Source organism: Pezoporus wallicus, unplaced genomic scaffold (genome assembly GCF_028554395.1).
Source record: "Pezoporus wallicus isolate ANWC-B61680 ecotype Strahan unplaced genomic scaffold, APGP_CSIRO_Pwel_v1 contig_6631, whole genome shotgun sequence".
Taxonomy (NCBI): domain Eukaryota; kingdom Metazoa; phylum Chordata; class Aves; order Psittaciformes; family Psittacidae; genus Pezoporus; species Pezoporus wallicus.
The window spans coordinates 120,593-134,633 of record NW_026639372.1 but is presented as its reverse complement, the minus strand read 5'-3'; the positions used below and the strand labels follow the sequence as shown (position 1 = coordinate 134,633).

The following is a 14,041-nucleotide window of genomic DNA, read 5'->3' as shown; positions in this document are numbered from 1 at the left end:
CAGCTCTCTCAGCCTGGCTCCAGAGCAGAGATTCTGATGCTACAGCCCCACCAGCTCCTCTCTCAGGGGCTGTGACATGGGGTTTCTTGCAGGCACTGTGTTTCTTGCCTGCCTGGCTGCCCTCCAGGTGTGTGCTTTTTCCTGTGCTCCGATTAGCCATGTTTTTTGTCCCACTCCAATAATGAGAAACTAGAAAGTATAAATAGTAGCTCAGTTGGAGACTCTGGTATCCTGTGGGTAATAAGCAGTAGCAACCTGGAGTAAAATATTGTGTGTCTTCCCACCTTGGCTGTGACCTCCCATAGCCAAGGCTTTGTCTTGCTGTGGTGCTGTGTTATGATATTTAATACAATTCTGGCAAAAGGATGCACAACACGAGCCTGATCACTCGTGAGGGCTTACTGGTACCTGGCATTTTGCAGCATCATTCTGTTTTCAGGTGTATTTTGTCAAAAAAGAAACCCCAGAATTCCAAACCAAACCTCATCCCAAAGTCAGAGCTCTGCAGCTGAGCACATAACTCTTCTTTGCAATGAATTTTGGTGGGGAAATTAATATTTTTGGAGGTGAAGCTTCCTGCAGAGCTAGACCTCACTTGTCTGCTTTACCCTGACACAGCTGAAAACATGTTTCCAGGCAGGGAGAACTTGGCTGTGAACTGTGGTTGCAGGCTTTGCTTTCTGCCACTTCTGGTCAGGGAGAACTTGAAGAGCGTATTACATCTTTTCCTCCCTCCCTGATTTAAATTCCTGCCTTTCTGGATTTAGGCCAGCTCAGTTCAGCTGGTATAGATTTCTTCCTCCTAGAATCATGGAAAATAGAGGTTGAGAGGGCCTTGGGATGTAATCCACCTCCTGCCCCAAGGCAGGATCAACTGTAACTAAAATGCTTGCTAATGAGGCTGGAGTTAGGTATCTTAGTGTATTTATAGGCATGTCCACAACACAAGCACATTTACCTGTGTGAGTGGCCCTGCTTCTCATTCAGTTCTGCATATTTTTCCTACTTGCTTATATTTATCTTCCTGTTTTCTTTGCATCCCATCCTCACACTTACTGACTGCGAGTTTTCCTACTTCTGTGGAGAATGCTCTAATTCTTTCTTTAATCGCAGTTGCTATGGCAGCTGCTTCAGGTGGTGCCTTATAACCTAATGCAGAGCTGCTTTTACATCCGCTTTCCCTGCTTGTTTTTCCCCTGGAGCCTGGCCAGAGCTCTGAGGAACCTCATCACCCACTGTTAGTGACTGACAGAAAATAAAAGGAAATCAAAAAAGTCAGATTCTGGCCCAACTGTTAGAAACCTCTTCTGAGCCCTGCCTACCCTCCAGCCCGTCACTCAGAGCGTGCTGCGAGGCCAGGAAGCCAACTGTTTAATTCTGTCTGCTGATGCATTTGCAATCAAGAGCCAAGATGCAATCAAGCAACCTGCGCTCCTTTGAATTCAGGGAACAAGAGCCCATGTGCAGCTACTTGCAAGCAGATGCAGTTTCCACTGAGGTCCCTGCAATTTGCAACTGCTTATTGCTGAATTTGGCTTCTGGATTCCCCAGGAAGTGAGGTAGAGACTGCCTGTAAAGGTTACTTATGTAGGAAACGGGCTTTGGTTGCTCTGTTGTGTTTCTCGTGCTCCATATGCGTGTTGTAATCTGCAGCATCTGTCAGTTTGTCCAAGGATCTCAGGGGAGGTCTCAGTTCCTTTTTTCCTGGTGGTCTCATCTGCTCTGCCTAGCTTTGCTTTCACAGTGGCACAGAGGAGGGGTCCCTGCCTCGAGTGTAAGAGCACCAAGCTCTGAATTGCAATAGGAAACTTCCAAAGTCTCATTTATCTTTGTATGCCTTTACCTGGGCTGACAAGTGAAATCCTGTTAATTATAAAAACCAACCAACACCTCCCCCATGGAAACAAAACCAAACCCAACTATTTATTTATTTATTTATTTCCTCCTTAGAGCTACTTTTACAGTGTCCGCCTCTAAAAAGGGGATTCCAGAGCAGGAATTACCCTGACAGGCACCAAGCCCTGTTTTCCATGGCTGGCAGCTGATGGTTTCCACAGTAGAGGAGCATTATCTGCACACAGCTTGTACATTGTCCTGTGTTGCACCTACACCTGCCTGGAAACGGCCACCTTTTGAGTGGGCGGGAGAGATTCTAGCACCTTCAAAATATTTCCAGTCTGGTCTGATTCAGAGCAGCGAACGTTGGAGGTTAACTGCTGTACTTACATGGTTCTGGTTGATGATGATAAGGCTTGAATGTAGCGAGACAAGATTTCAAGTCTTTCAAATTATCCAATCTGAAGGATTCCCTGTATCAAAATGACCTAGTTCAATAAAAGCGAAATTTTAATGTCAGAATATTATTGAATGAAAATCATGAAGTCCTTGCACAGGCATAAACAGCTCTGCTGCACAAAAGTTTCATTGATGTGGGACATCTACAGCGTCTACAGTCTGCCCAGCATCTTGTGAGAAGGAAGTCGCCAGGAAATCCATCCCAACTCTCAGCCTCTTGAGCTGGAAATGAGCAATGATCCTGCAGCAGAAGACAGATATCTCACTCATGTTAAGGATGTGGAAAGAAGAGCACTTTCTCCATCTGTCTACCAGTGTTGGGTTCAATTCTCATGTGTTGTCAGAGGAGACAGGTGAGATATGAACTGGGGTGTGTGATTAACCCTCTGGAGAGGTTGTCAGCTCTAGAGACAAGGACCTAACTCAGAGACCTGGAGCTGGACAGCACAGAGAACAAGTTCCAACCTCCTTAGGAGCTCAGACCCTTTCCGTGACTCTTGAACTGTTCAGACCTGGGTTTTTTTCACTTCAGATCTTGTCAGTTTGTATTTGCAAGGCAAGAGCAGGGCTCCACAGGAGCTTAAATGGGACTCTTCTTTTAATTAAAATCTGTGTTTGGTAACCTGAAATAGCAGACATTAGAAAGAGCCAGAGCTCCAGCCAGTCCCTGTGGATCTGCAGTGACATCCTCCTGGCTGTCAGGCACTTGATTACAGGGTTTTCTTTCCTCCTAAAGCTGTTGCTGTCAAAACAATGATGTGAGTCCTGAATGTGATATGAAGCTCCAGTCTAAGCCATAACCAGTCAACTTCCAACCTGCTGCTGGATGCTGTGCCAAAACCACAATGTATCTGGGTTGGTAGGTGACAGCGGGTCATGGAGAGATGCTGGAAATCCATTTTGCTTTTATTAGAAGGGCCAGTGAGTTTTAAATTTGATCTTAAAGGGCATCTAAGTAGGATTTGAAGTGTGCTTTCGTCGTAGATTTATTCTTGCATCACTTTAATCATGAGGCTGTGAAATAGCTGTGAAGAAGCTGCTGCTCTACCCCCTGACCCAAATTATTCTCATCTGTGCCAGTTTTCTATCACTCTTCAGAGCAAGGCAAACTCATCTGAGGTTTGGGCAGTACTGAATCTGTAGTGTTGGATTCAAGGTTTGGGTCATCGTTGCACTGTATCACCCACTGCTCTAAGATTTCTCAAGTATTTAGTAACAGGAATGTTGGCAGTGTTGATCTGTCCAGTTATCCTAAGGAGAACAAGAGAACAGGAAATATTCTTCCTTCACTTATATTCAAAGACTTGTCTTCTAGTTGAAGGGCAGCATTTGTTGATTGACTTCCTCATGTGAAGTGGGATTGACAGCCTTAATTGCAGCTAGATGTGGAAGGGCCTGTGGGTTTTCCAGCCATGGAACAGGAAAGAAATAGGGATCCCACTGAGCTGCTCACATCTGTTTAAAACCTCTCCTTGTAACACACTGTCTCCCTGTCTCCTGGAGACATTCCAGGCCTGGCTGGATGTGGTTCTGGGCAACCTGATCTAGTTGAAGATGTCCCTGTGCTCATTGCAGGGGGTTGGACTAGATGAGCTTTGAAGGTGCCTTCCAACCCAAACCATTTTATGGGTGATCAGTGGAGCAGGAGCACAGGTACCCAGCAAGTCGCTGGGTGGCCACACTTAGTGCACAGTAGAAACTTGTAAGCAGTGGTGGTAGCTGTGCATGAGCTAGTCTCATGGGGGAGATGGAGAAGTTGGTGGGTTCTAGTTGTCTCAGCTGGTCCAGGTACCAGTATCCATGATGTGTTTTGGGCTTCCCTGTTCCTGCAAGGTTCAGCACTTCAAGCGTCCCTTGGGGAACACCAGCATGTCCTGCCTTAGTCCAAGTGCTGGCTTCTGTCAGGGACCGCATCACCACACTGGTGGCATCCTGGAGGCAGGCTGCTTGGGACTCTCCCTCCTAATCGAGTTAGTTTTCTTCTGATCTACTTCTGTCAGGGTAATCTAAACTGGTTTAGCTATTCCTATTCGTTTTCCATTTGCCTGATGTCTCTTTCCACAAGGCTATCTTGGATTTACCCTGATTGCTGTTGAGTTGTCTGGTGCTGTAGCTGCTGATGCTCTGGTGTATAACTTTGTAAATCTTAGCCAATATTCACTGGGAATTTTTTTGCCCGATGTTTTCTTTCCTGTTTGGACAGATTAGTTTTAAATTGGCAAGTGCACTGGATTTAAGGAGAAGACAATTGCTACTAGCTGTCAAAAAGAAAACAATAATTGTCAATTATGTTTTAGTGAGCCTCTGCTGAACTGATTTGCAGTAGAAAACATCATTTTCTTGTACTCTTCAGGAAATCTGGTTTTGGTGAGTTCTGCTCTTTTGATGATGGTGATATATGCTACAGCATAGAAAAAAGAAAAATTAGCTCAGGATTAAAATGTGTGAGAGCCTGGAATTTAACTCCCTGGTTTTTAGGAGCATAAAACCATTCAGTGTGCCGGTATGGCATAAAATCACGGCAGATGTGTGCTCCTTGTCTTTTCTGCATGTAAACCCCGTCTGTGCGTGTGATTTACAGCGCTTTCCCGGACACAGCAGGGGTTAGTGAATGCAGCAGCTTGTTTGTTTGTGCTGAATAGGCCTCAGTTCTGAAAGGAGCCTCGAGTTACTGCGAGACAAGATAAGAATAGTTGGGGGAAATCTCGGTGCACCTGCTGCCTCTGCGCTTCCTGTCGCACGAAGCGGCCGCCCGGCACCAGCTTCCTCCGGCTCTGCCGCTGCGGCCGTGGGGTGAATCGGGGTTGGAGAGAGTTACTGCAGTCCCGTGCCATGCCCAGCATGTACCTGGCTGTGTCCCTGCCGGCTTTGCCACGTGCGGACTGGCCGCCTGGAGAGGCGGCTGCAGGCGAAGGGGCATCTTCCAAAGAGGCTCACATAGCCCCTTCCTGACCCCAGGCTCATCAGGCTCCTGTGAGAAGTCGAACTGGGGTCAGCAGCTTTTATCAAGCTATGCTTCTGGTGGAAGGGAAGTGTTTTCTGTGGGGGGTGCTGCAGTGTCCTGCGTGATGTGGACACGTGGAGCTGATCCAGAAATGTGGCCTAATGAGACCCGTCAGTGGGTCAGTGTAGCCTGGCCCCTGTGTCTCGCTGCTGTTTTAGTCCTAGGGGATGTGCTTCGTTTCAACAGCAAATTTCTCCTTATTTCCGGTGAGAATATTGGAAAGGAAGGCATTGCCAGCCAAGAAGTTGGAGAAGTGTTGTCACTCACATCTAGTCCACTGTCTGAAGAAACTCCGTGATTTAAATACTCTGGGTGGAGGGAGGAGGGACCAGACAGTTGCGAAGCATCTTGAAACTGCTAACAATGCAAGGAGTTCCTTGTAAGAGCTCCTCCTGCTCCTCCCACAGTTCCTTGAAGAACCTCCGTAATGCTCTTGGAATTTCACTGCAGAACAGGAATCCAAAGGGGGTTGCACATCTCACCTGGCTGCTCTGGGGCTCAGGTCTGTCTGAATTCCCAACTCTGCGGGGCTTCGTGCTGTGGTGGAGGAAGTGGCTTTGCCTTATGCCTTGTCCCCTTCCCAGGATGCCTCTGCAGATCCCAGCTGCTGTGATTTGTTCCTCTCCCTGTGGTGAGGATGGTCTCTCCTCTGCGTGCTGAGCCTTCGTCTTTGCTTTTATGATTGTTTGGGTTTCTGATCCGTGGTGTGACTGCCCAATTTTAGTCTCTTTGATGCTGTTGTGCATGACAGGCACAGAACACCTGAAACCAGTTTGGTTTAGTGGGTCTGTCTAGAGAAACAACCCTCTTGGAGAACAGCTCCGCTGAGGAGCAAGGCTTCAGCAGTGAAGAGGTTAATGGAAATCTATCTGTGCCTCATGCCAAGCCTTAATTGTCATCTTGCTTCTTTTAGGCCCCGCAGTTGTTCTGTCCCCAGAGCACCATATGCGACCATTTGATCTACAAGGGATGAATGTTTGTTGGGAAACTGTCCCTTCCTTCGGTGCTTCTAGTGCCCCGTTAGGTGGAAGAGGTAGAGCCAGAGCCTTCTTGTGTCTTAAGTAGGTGATGACGCATGGAGGTCTTGGCCGGCAAAATGTGCTCTGTTCCCTACTAATAGGTTGCACAGATTATGCAATTTACACAACCAAGGCCCATTTTAACTCTCCTTTTGATGGTGATCCCCTTCTTTCCAGGTGTGCTGGATAGAAGAACGGTGATGGTCCTGTCCATGGAGCCAAGCCAGAGGTTACAGCTATAAGAGCAAAGGGGAATAGCTAGAATTTGGTTCAAAGTTCGTAGGTCAGGTTTCCATTATATAACTGTACTGGTTGCAGCTGCTTGTGTGAGATCCAGACCTCATTGGGAGCTCCTGGTCTAGTTGACTTCTTTCCCTGGGAGTTATTCTTTATGATGAGATGTACAGAAAGAAACAGGTTCTCTCTGTTGTAACAGTACCTTGGGTGGTAATGGCAGCTTGGATTGGGATTTGCTTCAGTCTGTGAAATGCGGGAAACTTCTTGGAAGTACTTGTCACAAACAGCTGCTTGGGAGGAAGGAATTTTTTTAAGACTGTTTTTTACAGACAAAGGTAGGGCCAAAAACAATTGAGGAGGGATCTTATAACTGGTCACAGATGTAGTAACGAGGATCAGATCTCCTGTATCTCCAAAACAGGTACTTGTGCTCTTGGCATGAAGTGCGCTGAGCATGTGGATCTCTGCCTGTGTCTGAAGGACAGGACTGTTGTGTGTGAGGAAGGTTATATCTCTGGCTTAGTGAATGAGAGTGCAACCCTCCCAATTTATTTCATGGGGGATAAAGTGGTCCATGGCATCTCCATGGACCAGAGTGCTTTGAATCTTGTCCTCATGCTGGTCTGCAAGGGCTCTGTACCACAGCTAGCCACCCCCACTCCTGCTCTTGAGCAACTTGCTGTTGAGAAGGGCATTGAGCAAGATGCTGCAGGCTTCTTCAGCTGGAGGCTGGTCAGCAGAAAAATATGTGTTCTCTCACCATAAGCTGCTGAAGTGGGCAGTCACACTGGAGATACTGAATTTCAGGTTTGGTAGCAGGAAAAAGGCAGGGAGTGCTGGATCTGGCCCAAGCAGTTGGTTGCATGGGGACTGCACATCATCCCAGGACCAGCTCCTGGTTCCCTGTGCTGTCACTGGGACCCACCTCTCCAGCCTGTAACTGCTGTCAGCAGAGCAGTGTAAGCAGCCAATTAATGAACTTATTAAAGTGGTGGTAATGAACTTATTAAAGTTGTGGTAGCTACTGAAGCATTTTGTTGTTACTATGTTTTTAAGTCAAAATATTATACTGTGGAATTGATGGGAGAGGATGCAAAGCTCAAGCCTGGCTCTTCTTCTTGCCTTAACGTTCGAAGTGTGATAAATGGGATGCTTTAAACCTGCATAAGAGCTGTAGGAGTCTTTTAATGTGGTGGTGTAACCCATGTATTGTATCAGTATCAATGAGCTCAGTGTGAAAATACACACGCGCACAAAAAAAAAAGAATAAAAAACCCAAATCCCTCTCTGTGTTGAGGTGAAAGTGCTCATCTCAAACAGCATGAACCATTCAAGGCCAGGTTGGATGGGGCTTTGAGCAACCAGGTGTCCCTACCCATGGCAGGGGGTTGGAACTGGATGAGCTTTAAGGTCACTTCCAACACAAACCATCCTGTGCTCAGTAACCTGGTCTGAAGCACTAAGGCAGAGAATTTTAGCTCTTTTCCTCTTTACATTAAGTAAAAGACTCCTCAGCTGACCCCAAACGTTGTTGTGGGTAAATGTTTGGGGGTCCTGATCTGACATGCCTGGTGTGAGCTGTGCCTGTCGGTTTGGACCCCAGACTTCCCTTCAGGGAGCATCCTTCTTCCTCTGCCATGATGTACACAGAATCATAGGATGATGATAATTGGAAAGAGCCTCAAGATCATTATGACTCCTCAGTGCTTTGTGAAGGGGAGTTGGTTTTCTCTCCAACCAGCTCTGATCTGAAGGGTTTTGCCCAATTCAAGTCATATTCTGCAAATGAAAGGTTTAAGCTGACTGAGGTGGCTTTGAAAGTGAAGGAGCCACTCATTAAAAAGGAAATTGCTCCTGACCCTGTGCACAGCTTCTTTCTCCTTATGCTGTGCTGCAGTAAAGCTCAGCAGAGCAGAGCTGGCAGCACAAGCTGTGTCATTGTGAGCTTGCACAAGGTCGATGCTTTGGTGTCTGTGGGAATGGCAGGGATGGGGGAAGGCAACAGGCTGGACTGTTTTTTCCTTCTGAAAAGTCAAAATGAGCTGTCGAGCTTTGAAGCTGCTTCCCATGGGCTTACCTCCCAGCATCACACAGACTGCATCATCCAGCCTGGGAGCGCTCAGAACCTCCTACCTGAGGTGGTGGGAAGCAGAAGTCATGTAGAACTTGTGACAGGAGAAGTCTGAGTGATTTGTCACGTGTGTGTGATGAAGCAGGTAAGATTAAACAAGGTCTGCATGCAGAGCACTTGAGAATCAGGGTGTCCACCAACCCAGGTCATGTCCCTCCGTGCCAAGTTGTTTTGACCTAATTTAAAGGGCTGATATGCAGTCCCTGAGGACTCATGGAAGGGGATTTCAAACCTTCTTCAATGAAATTAAGAAATATTACAGAATTTAACTTTTTGTTTATTTATTTTTTTTTTTAAACTTGGATGCTCAAGATAACTGTGTTAAATTTGGGTTGCACAACAAGCAACCTGCAGCAAACTTATGCCATGGTCTTTATTGAGTAGATCACTCTCAGCTGGATCAGGCCCAAGGCCCTGGATGGTCTCCAGCTTCAGCCCCTGGCTTGGGGGATGAGTGTCCTCTGTGCACAGCAGCTGTCACACAGATTTCTCCTGTACCTTCTCTCTGGCCTGTCTCATACATCGTGAGTATTATTGTAACTGTGAAGAACCTGCATTTCTGCCAAGCTCAGGTGCTAAGTTCTGATTCAGTTCTTAAATGTACAAACTGGCTTCCATGCAGTGCCGGGTGCCTTACAGGATGATGTTCACGAATGAATTCTCTCGACTTCTCTGACAAGGGTTTGTTGGCTGCCAAGAGCTAGGAGAGAGCTTTGAAGATCCTTTCCAACCCAAACCCTTCTGTTCTGTGATCTTAAAGATCTTTTCCAACCTACATGATTCTGTGAGTCTAACAGAGAAAAGGGGTCTCTGAAGCGGGACCTGAGGAGCAGCAAAGGGGTGAGCCTGGTCTCCTGGGCGAGCTCCTGGGCTGTGGTTAGCAGGCTGCTGCTGCGGGAATTGTTTGGCATTAATTCATGGCGGCTTGGAAAGCAGATGTGTGCTTCCCACCCTGCCACCAGCACCTCTTCCCTTACTCTAAATAGAAAGTTTCCTGCTTTATAATTGAGACTCTTAAAAACATTCATGTGGTTCAGGTCAACACACAGCTGCTCAGCTGAGGCCGCACGGTGCCTGAAATACGAGCTGGGGCAGAGGCTGTTGACTCTGGAACCCAGTAACACTTTCAGATGGCAATATGAACCATTTCCTGCTGCACAGAGCGTATTAGAGTATCCTCTTGCAAACACTGGCCAACTGGCTTTGCTTGGAGCTTGGGAGTTATTGCAGTGCTGCTCCTCAGATCATCTGTTGTTGTGTTAATGTGACTGGGGAAGCTCTTCTTGTACTCAGACAACTGCAGAAGTTTACCTCCTGACACCACTTCTCTCTTTTATCCGAACACTTCCGAAGCTGTGATTTCTATTAAAGACTTCTCTCTTTTTTTTTTTTCTGCATTTCCTTTTTGGTACCTTTTTAAAATTTATTTTCTAATAAGCTTAGTACAGATATCACAGGTGAAGACTGCTGCATGTCTCAGTAGGTAGATTTTGGTCTACTACATCAAAAGTAGTCTCTGAACAGGTATGTAAGCAGGATCCTCTGTGCTCCTCAGATAAAAGGCTTTGATGTTGTGTTGTCTGGGTGCATTTGCGTGTGTTGTCGTGACTTCCAAGAAGAGCTTTTCTGCAGGAAGAAAGCTGACAGTAGCCAGAGCAGTAGAAGAACGGGAGGTCCTTGTTGAGCCTTTACTGACTCTGTAGGTGACCTTCAGCTAACTCTGCCTGAAACACAAAGAGAAGCAATAGTGTTGCTTGCCTGCCTGCACCCACCATTTCCGGTGCAGACTCGTGTGTAAGTTGCTATCAAGCTGCTCCTGGAGGACGTGGCTGTCCCTCCTCCCTCTCTCTCTCTGTTGGTGTTCCTTGCTCAGGACACTGACTCGTGTGGCTCTGCTCGAAGTGGGACGCTTCCCTCTGTGCCTGGTCAGTGCTTTCTGCCGAGCACCACTGCACCCTAAAAGGCAGTATTGCCCTGCTCATCGCTACAGCTTCCAAGTCATCCTTGGGAAAATTGGCCTTGGTCTCCTTGATCCGTACATCCATAAGTCTGACTTAATTTTTGCTTTCTATGTACTCTAAATTGACACCACTCACATACCTGCTCTAAAGAGAGAAGAGGCTTTTTGGCAGCCCAGGTGTCCCTGTCACAATGATGTTGGGAATCTGCTTTCCTGGCTCCCTGCCCACAGAAATCCTGCTGAAGGCAGCTGAGCCCGAAGGTTGTATAAAACACTCATCCCTTCTAAAGCCCATCCTCTGTTTAAAAACCACACTGACATAATTTAGTTATTCTTCCAATAACAGATGAGGAATGGAAAACCCAGAAAATAATCTCTGACTTCACTTTTTTCCTTATGTGTTTGGTATCTCCTGCATGGACCAATTTTACTGTTAGTCTGAGCAGGAGGAAAGGATGATGATGCTTTTGAACATGATATTTAGAAAGGCTTGTCAGATGGCATCATCCTCTAACTTTTATTTTCCCTATTGAAATGAATTTGGCTTTGTATCTGCTGCATCCATTGAGCATTGCTGGTTGCAGATGGGTAACTTGCACACTGTTACTAATCTGAGCAATCCCAGGTAGATGGCAGCCATTGAAGAAAGAGTGTTAAGTCCTATAGATGCAGGGCAGGAGAAATGTGGGATGCAGTAGGGCTGGACACCTGGCCATTCATCCAAGGCACTGCTGTAGGTGGTTATCCCTTTATAGCATTCTTCTTGTGTGGATAGAGGTAAAACATAAAGCAAAAATTGACTGAAACAGACACAAAGAGGGTAGAAAGAATTGGACTCTGCATTAACTAAACATAGGAGTTGTTGACAGCTCTTACCTGCTGGAATAAAATATGGCTGAACTGGGCCCAGGCTCCGCAGGAAAAGCTTCCCAACTCCCTGGGGCTCAGGAGGTGAATGCCTCTGTAGGCAAAAAGCATCAAAACCAGAAATAGCTTTTCTTTGCGAGAAGCAGCCCCTGGGCTGAGTGTAGCTGCATGAAACGTCCCTGCCCGTATGAACATGGCACGAAGCAGACGGGGCTCTGCTGGTCTCTTTCCAAGCTTTCCAGATTTTGTAGGCATATAAACTAGGTGCAAAGAGTCTTAACAGGCGTTGAACCTTCCAGAGCAAGCATGGTGGTCACGGTGGAGGGGATGTCTCAGTTGCTGGTCCAGCAGGCAAACTGGGCTGTATTTGTTTTGAGGTGTACTAAATGTTTGAACCCCAGAGTGTGCGGTTCTGTTTGCAGAGGGGACTTCTGTCTTTCAAAAAGCTTTAGGAAGATGCAGAGTTTAACAAGGGGCCAGGATGGGCTCTCAGTTGTACATTGCAGTGACTGGAGGATTAAAGCTGAGTAAATTCATCCTGTTATTGCTCAGGGTTTAGATACGCTTTTAAATATGAGTACCCTAGTACATGGAGTTAGGAAGCTGGATGCTTTCCTGGCAGGGTGCTCATACCTTCAGTGTTGTTTTCCTGGCAATGTTTCTCCTGTGAAATAAATATCTCTGCAAAACCATAGCAGTAAAAATACAGCTTTGAAGTAGCTGAGTCCATCTGCAGGACCGTGCCTCGCCGGCTAGGATCAGCCTCTGACACCTCTGCCAACACTGATGGGGCACAGACACCGCCAGTGTCTCACTGTAATGCTGGGAAGAGTAGCAACCACCACGCTGGGATTTTCATTAAAGCTACATTTGAGAGGAAGTGGCTTCCAGAAGTGTGTAAAAGCACCCTTCTTAATCCAGGTGACACTTCATATTACTGAGTGTGTAACAGGTATAAACATGCAGGAATTACTCTAGTGCCACAGAGCATCAGTGTAATTGTAGCTTTTAAAGGTGCTCTGAGAATGGGGAAGTGAACGAGAAGAGTTTAAATATTTTCAGGAAGCAATCAGCAAATGAAAAGGACAAAATCAGCCTGAATTTGTGAAACCAGAGGGCTGTGTGTATGTATACTCTGAGCACTCAGGGCAGCCTGCTTCCCAGCATGGACAGTTGGCCACTGTACAGTTCTGGGATGACTCAGGACCTCCTATCAGAAAGGTGGTTGGTTGTTTGCTGGTATTTTTCCCTCTGTGGTATCTGCATCCATTTCAGTTGTTTTTTTCTCTTATGAGATACTAGTATTTGTGATATGCAAATACTGGGTATAGATGGGAGTGTAACAGTGTCCAGAATTTTACAGTGTAGCTTAGGAGGAAGTGCACTAGCAAAGGTGTTTTTTTCTCCATGGAAAAATCTTCATCTGGTTCAGGAACTTTTCTGGGAAAGCTTTTTCTAGTGCAAACTTCAGCAGGAAGTAACATCAATGAAAAGCAATGGTGCTGTTGCGTCTTGTCAGGTGAGAGCTGGTTACCCCGTTCTCAATTTTCCTTAGGGCCTGAGCAGTGTTGGGGTTTTTTCTTACCCCTGATTTATAGGTTTTGTGGAAGACAAGTGAGGCTTGGACATGCCTGGGAGGAGAGGGAGCTCCTGAGACGGGCACTGCTCGTGTCCAGGGAGGAGAATCTGTCTGAGGCTGCCCCAGGACACATGATGGAGGATGACTGAAAACCAGGGCTGTATTTTCACAGCTGCTGTGGGAGCTTTTTCCATTTAACACAGCACAGATGTAAATTATAAACTATAAACTGAAGACTAATGTGCACCATCATGGCATGTGAGAGGTTCAATTATAGGCAGAGCAAGCAGAATAATGGAAAATACATGTGAGTGATTGCTCAGTTAATATAATTTGCAATGAATTATTCACAACAATTTGTTCACTGAGCTCCTATTGTAATCATTTTCATTCCTTCATTTGCTATACATTTGAAACTGCTTCCCACCACTTGTGCTTGACATGTAATAAAGTAGATCCACGCATCCAGCCCCTTCTGCCCACCTGCCCCTCGCCTACATGCAGAAGACAGATTTTGAGCTTGGTATTTTAAGCACTGAGCTCTCTTTCAGAAGTCAATGGTAAGTGTTAAAAGGGAGGCTGCTGTCTGCTGTAGTTGCTAATGTGACCCATAAAAGCCTATTCTGTTTGGCTTGGGGTGACCTGAGCTCGCAGAAGACCTGTTTCCGTGCTCTGCCTTGTGTCTATGGTGTGTGTGTAACTTCCTTTCACAAGTGCTGTGCTGAGGCTTGACCTGACAGAAGGTGATAAGTTTGTTGTGGCCTCGTGAGCTGAAGCGTTCATTTCCTACCTGCCTGGCATCATTTGTGCCTGGAGGAGGTGTTGGGCTGCACAGTGAGGCACACGGCACCAGCTGGCTTGAGGAGAAGCACTTTGCTTGCTCAGGTCCCTTTCCCTTATGTTGTTTCATGCTGTAGGCAGTGGAGTCAGTTGGTGGGTCTAGCTCCCA

At 46.6% G+C, this 14,041-nt stretch overlaps 2 protein-coding genes across 3 annotated transcripts in view; one reads left to right on the top strand and one right to left on the bottom strand.

Annotated features, from left to right (window-relative positions):
- Nucleotides 1-5,262, bottom strand: part of ADIG (adipogenin) — a 68,624-nt gene extending 63,362 nt beyond the window's left edge. The window contains exon 1 of the transcript XR_008972766.1: nucleotides 5,249-5,262. The gene's annotated coding sequence lies outside the window, so the exon portion shown is untranslated. The remainder of the gene's footprint in view (nucleotides 1-5,248) is intronic.
- Nucleotides 1-14,041, top strand: part of PPP1R16B (protein phosphatase 1 regulatory subunit 16B) — a 54,726-nt gene that overhangs the window by 26,946 nt on the left and 13,739 nt on the right. The gene's annotated exons all lie outside the window — the stretch shown is intronic.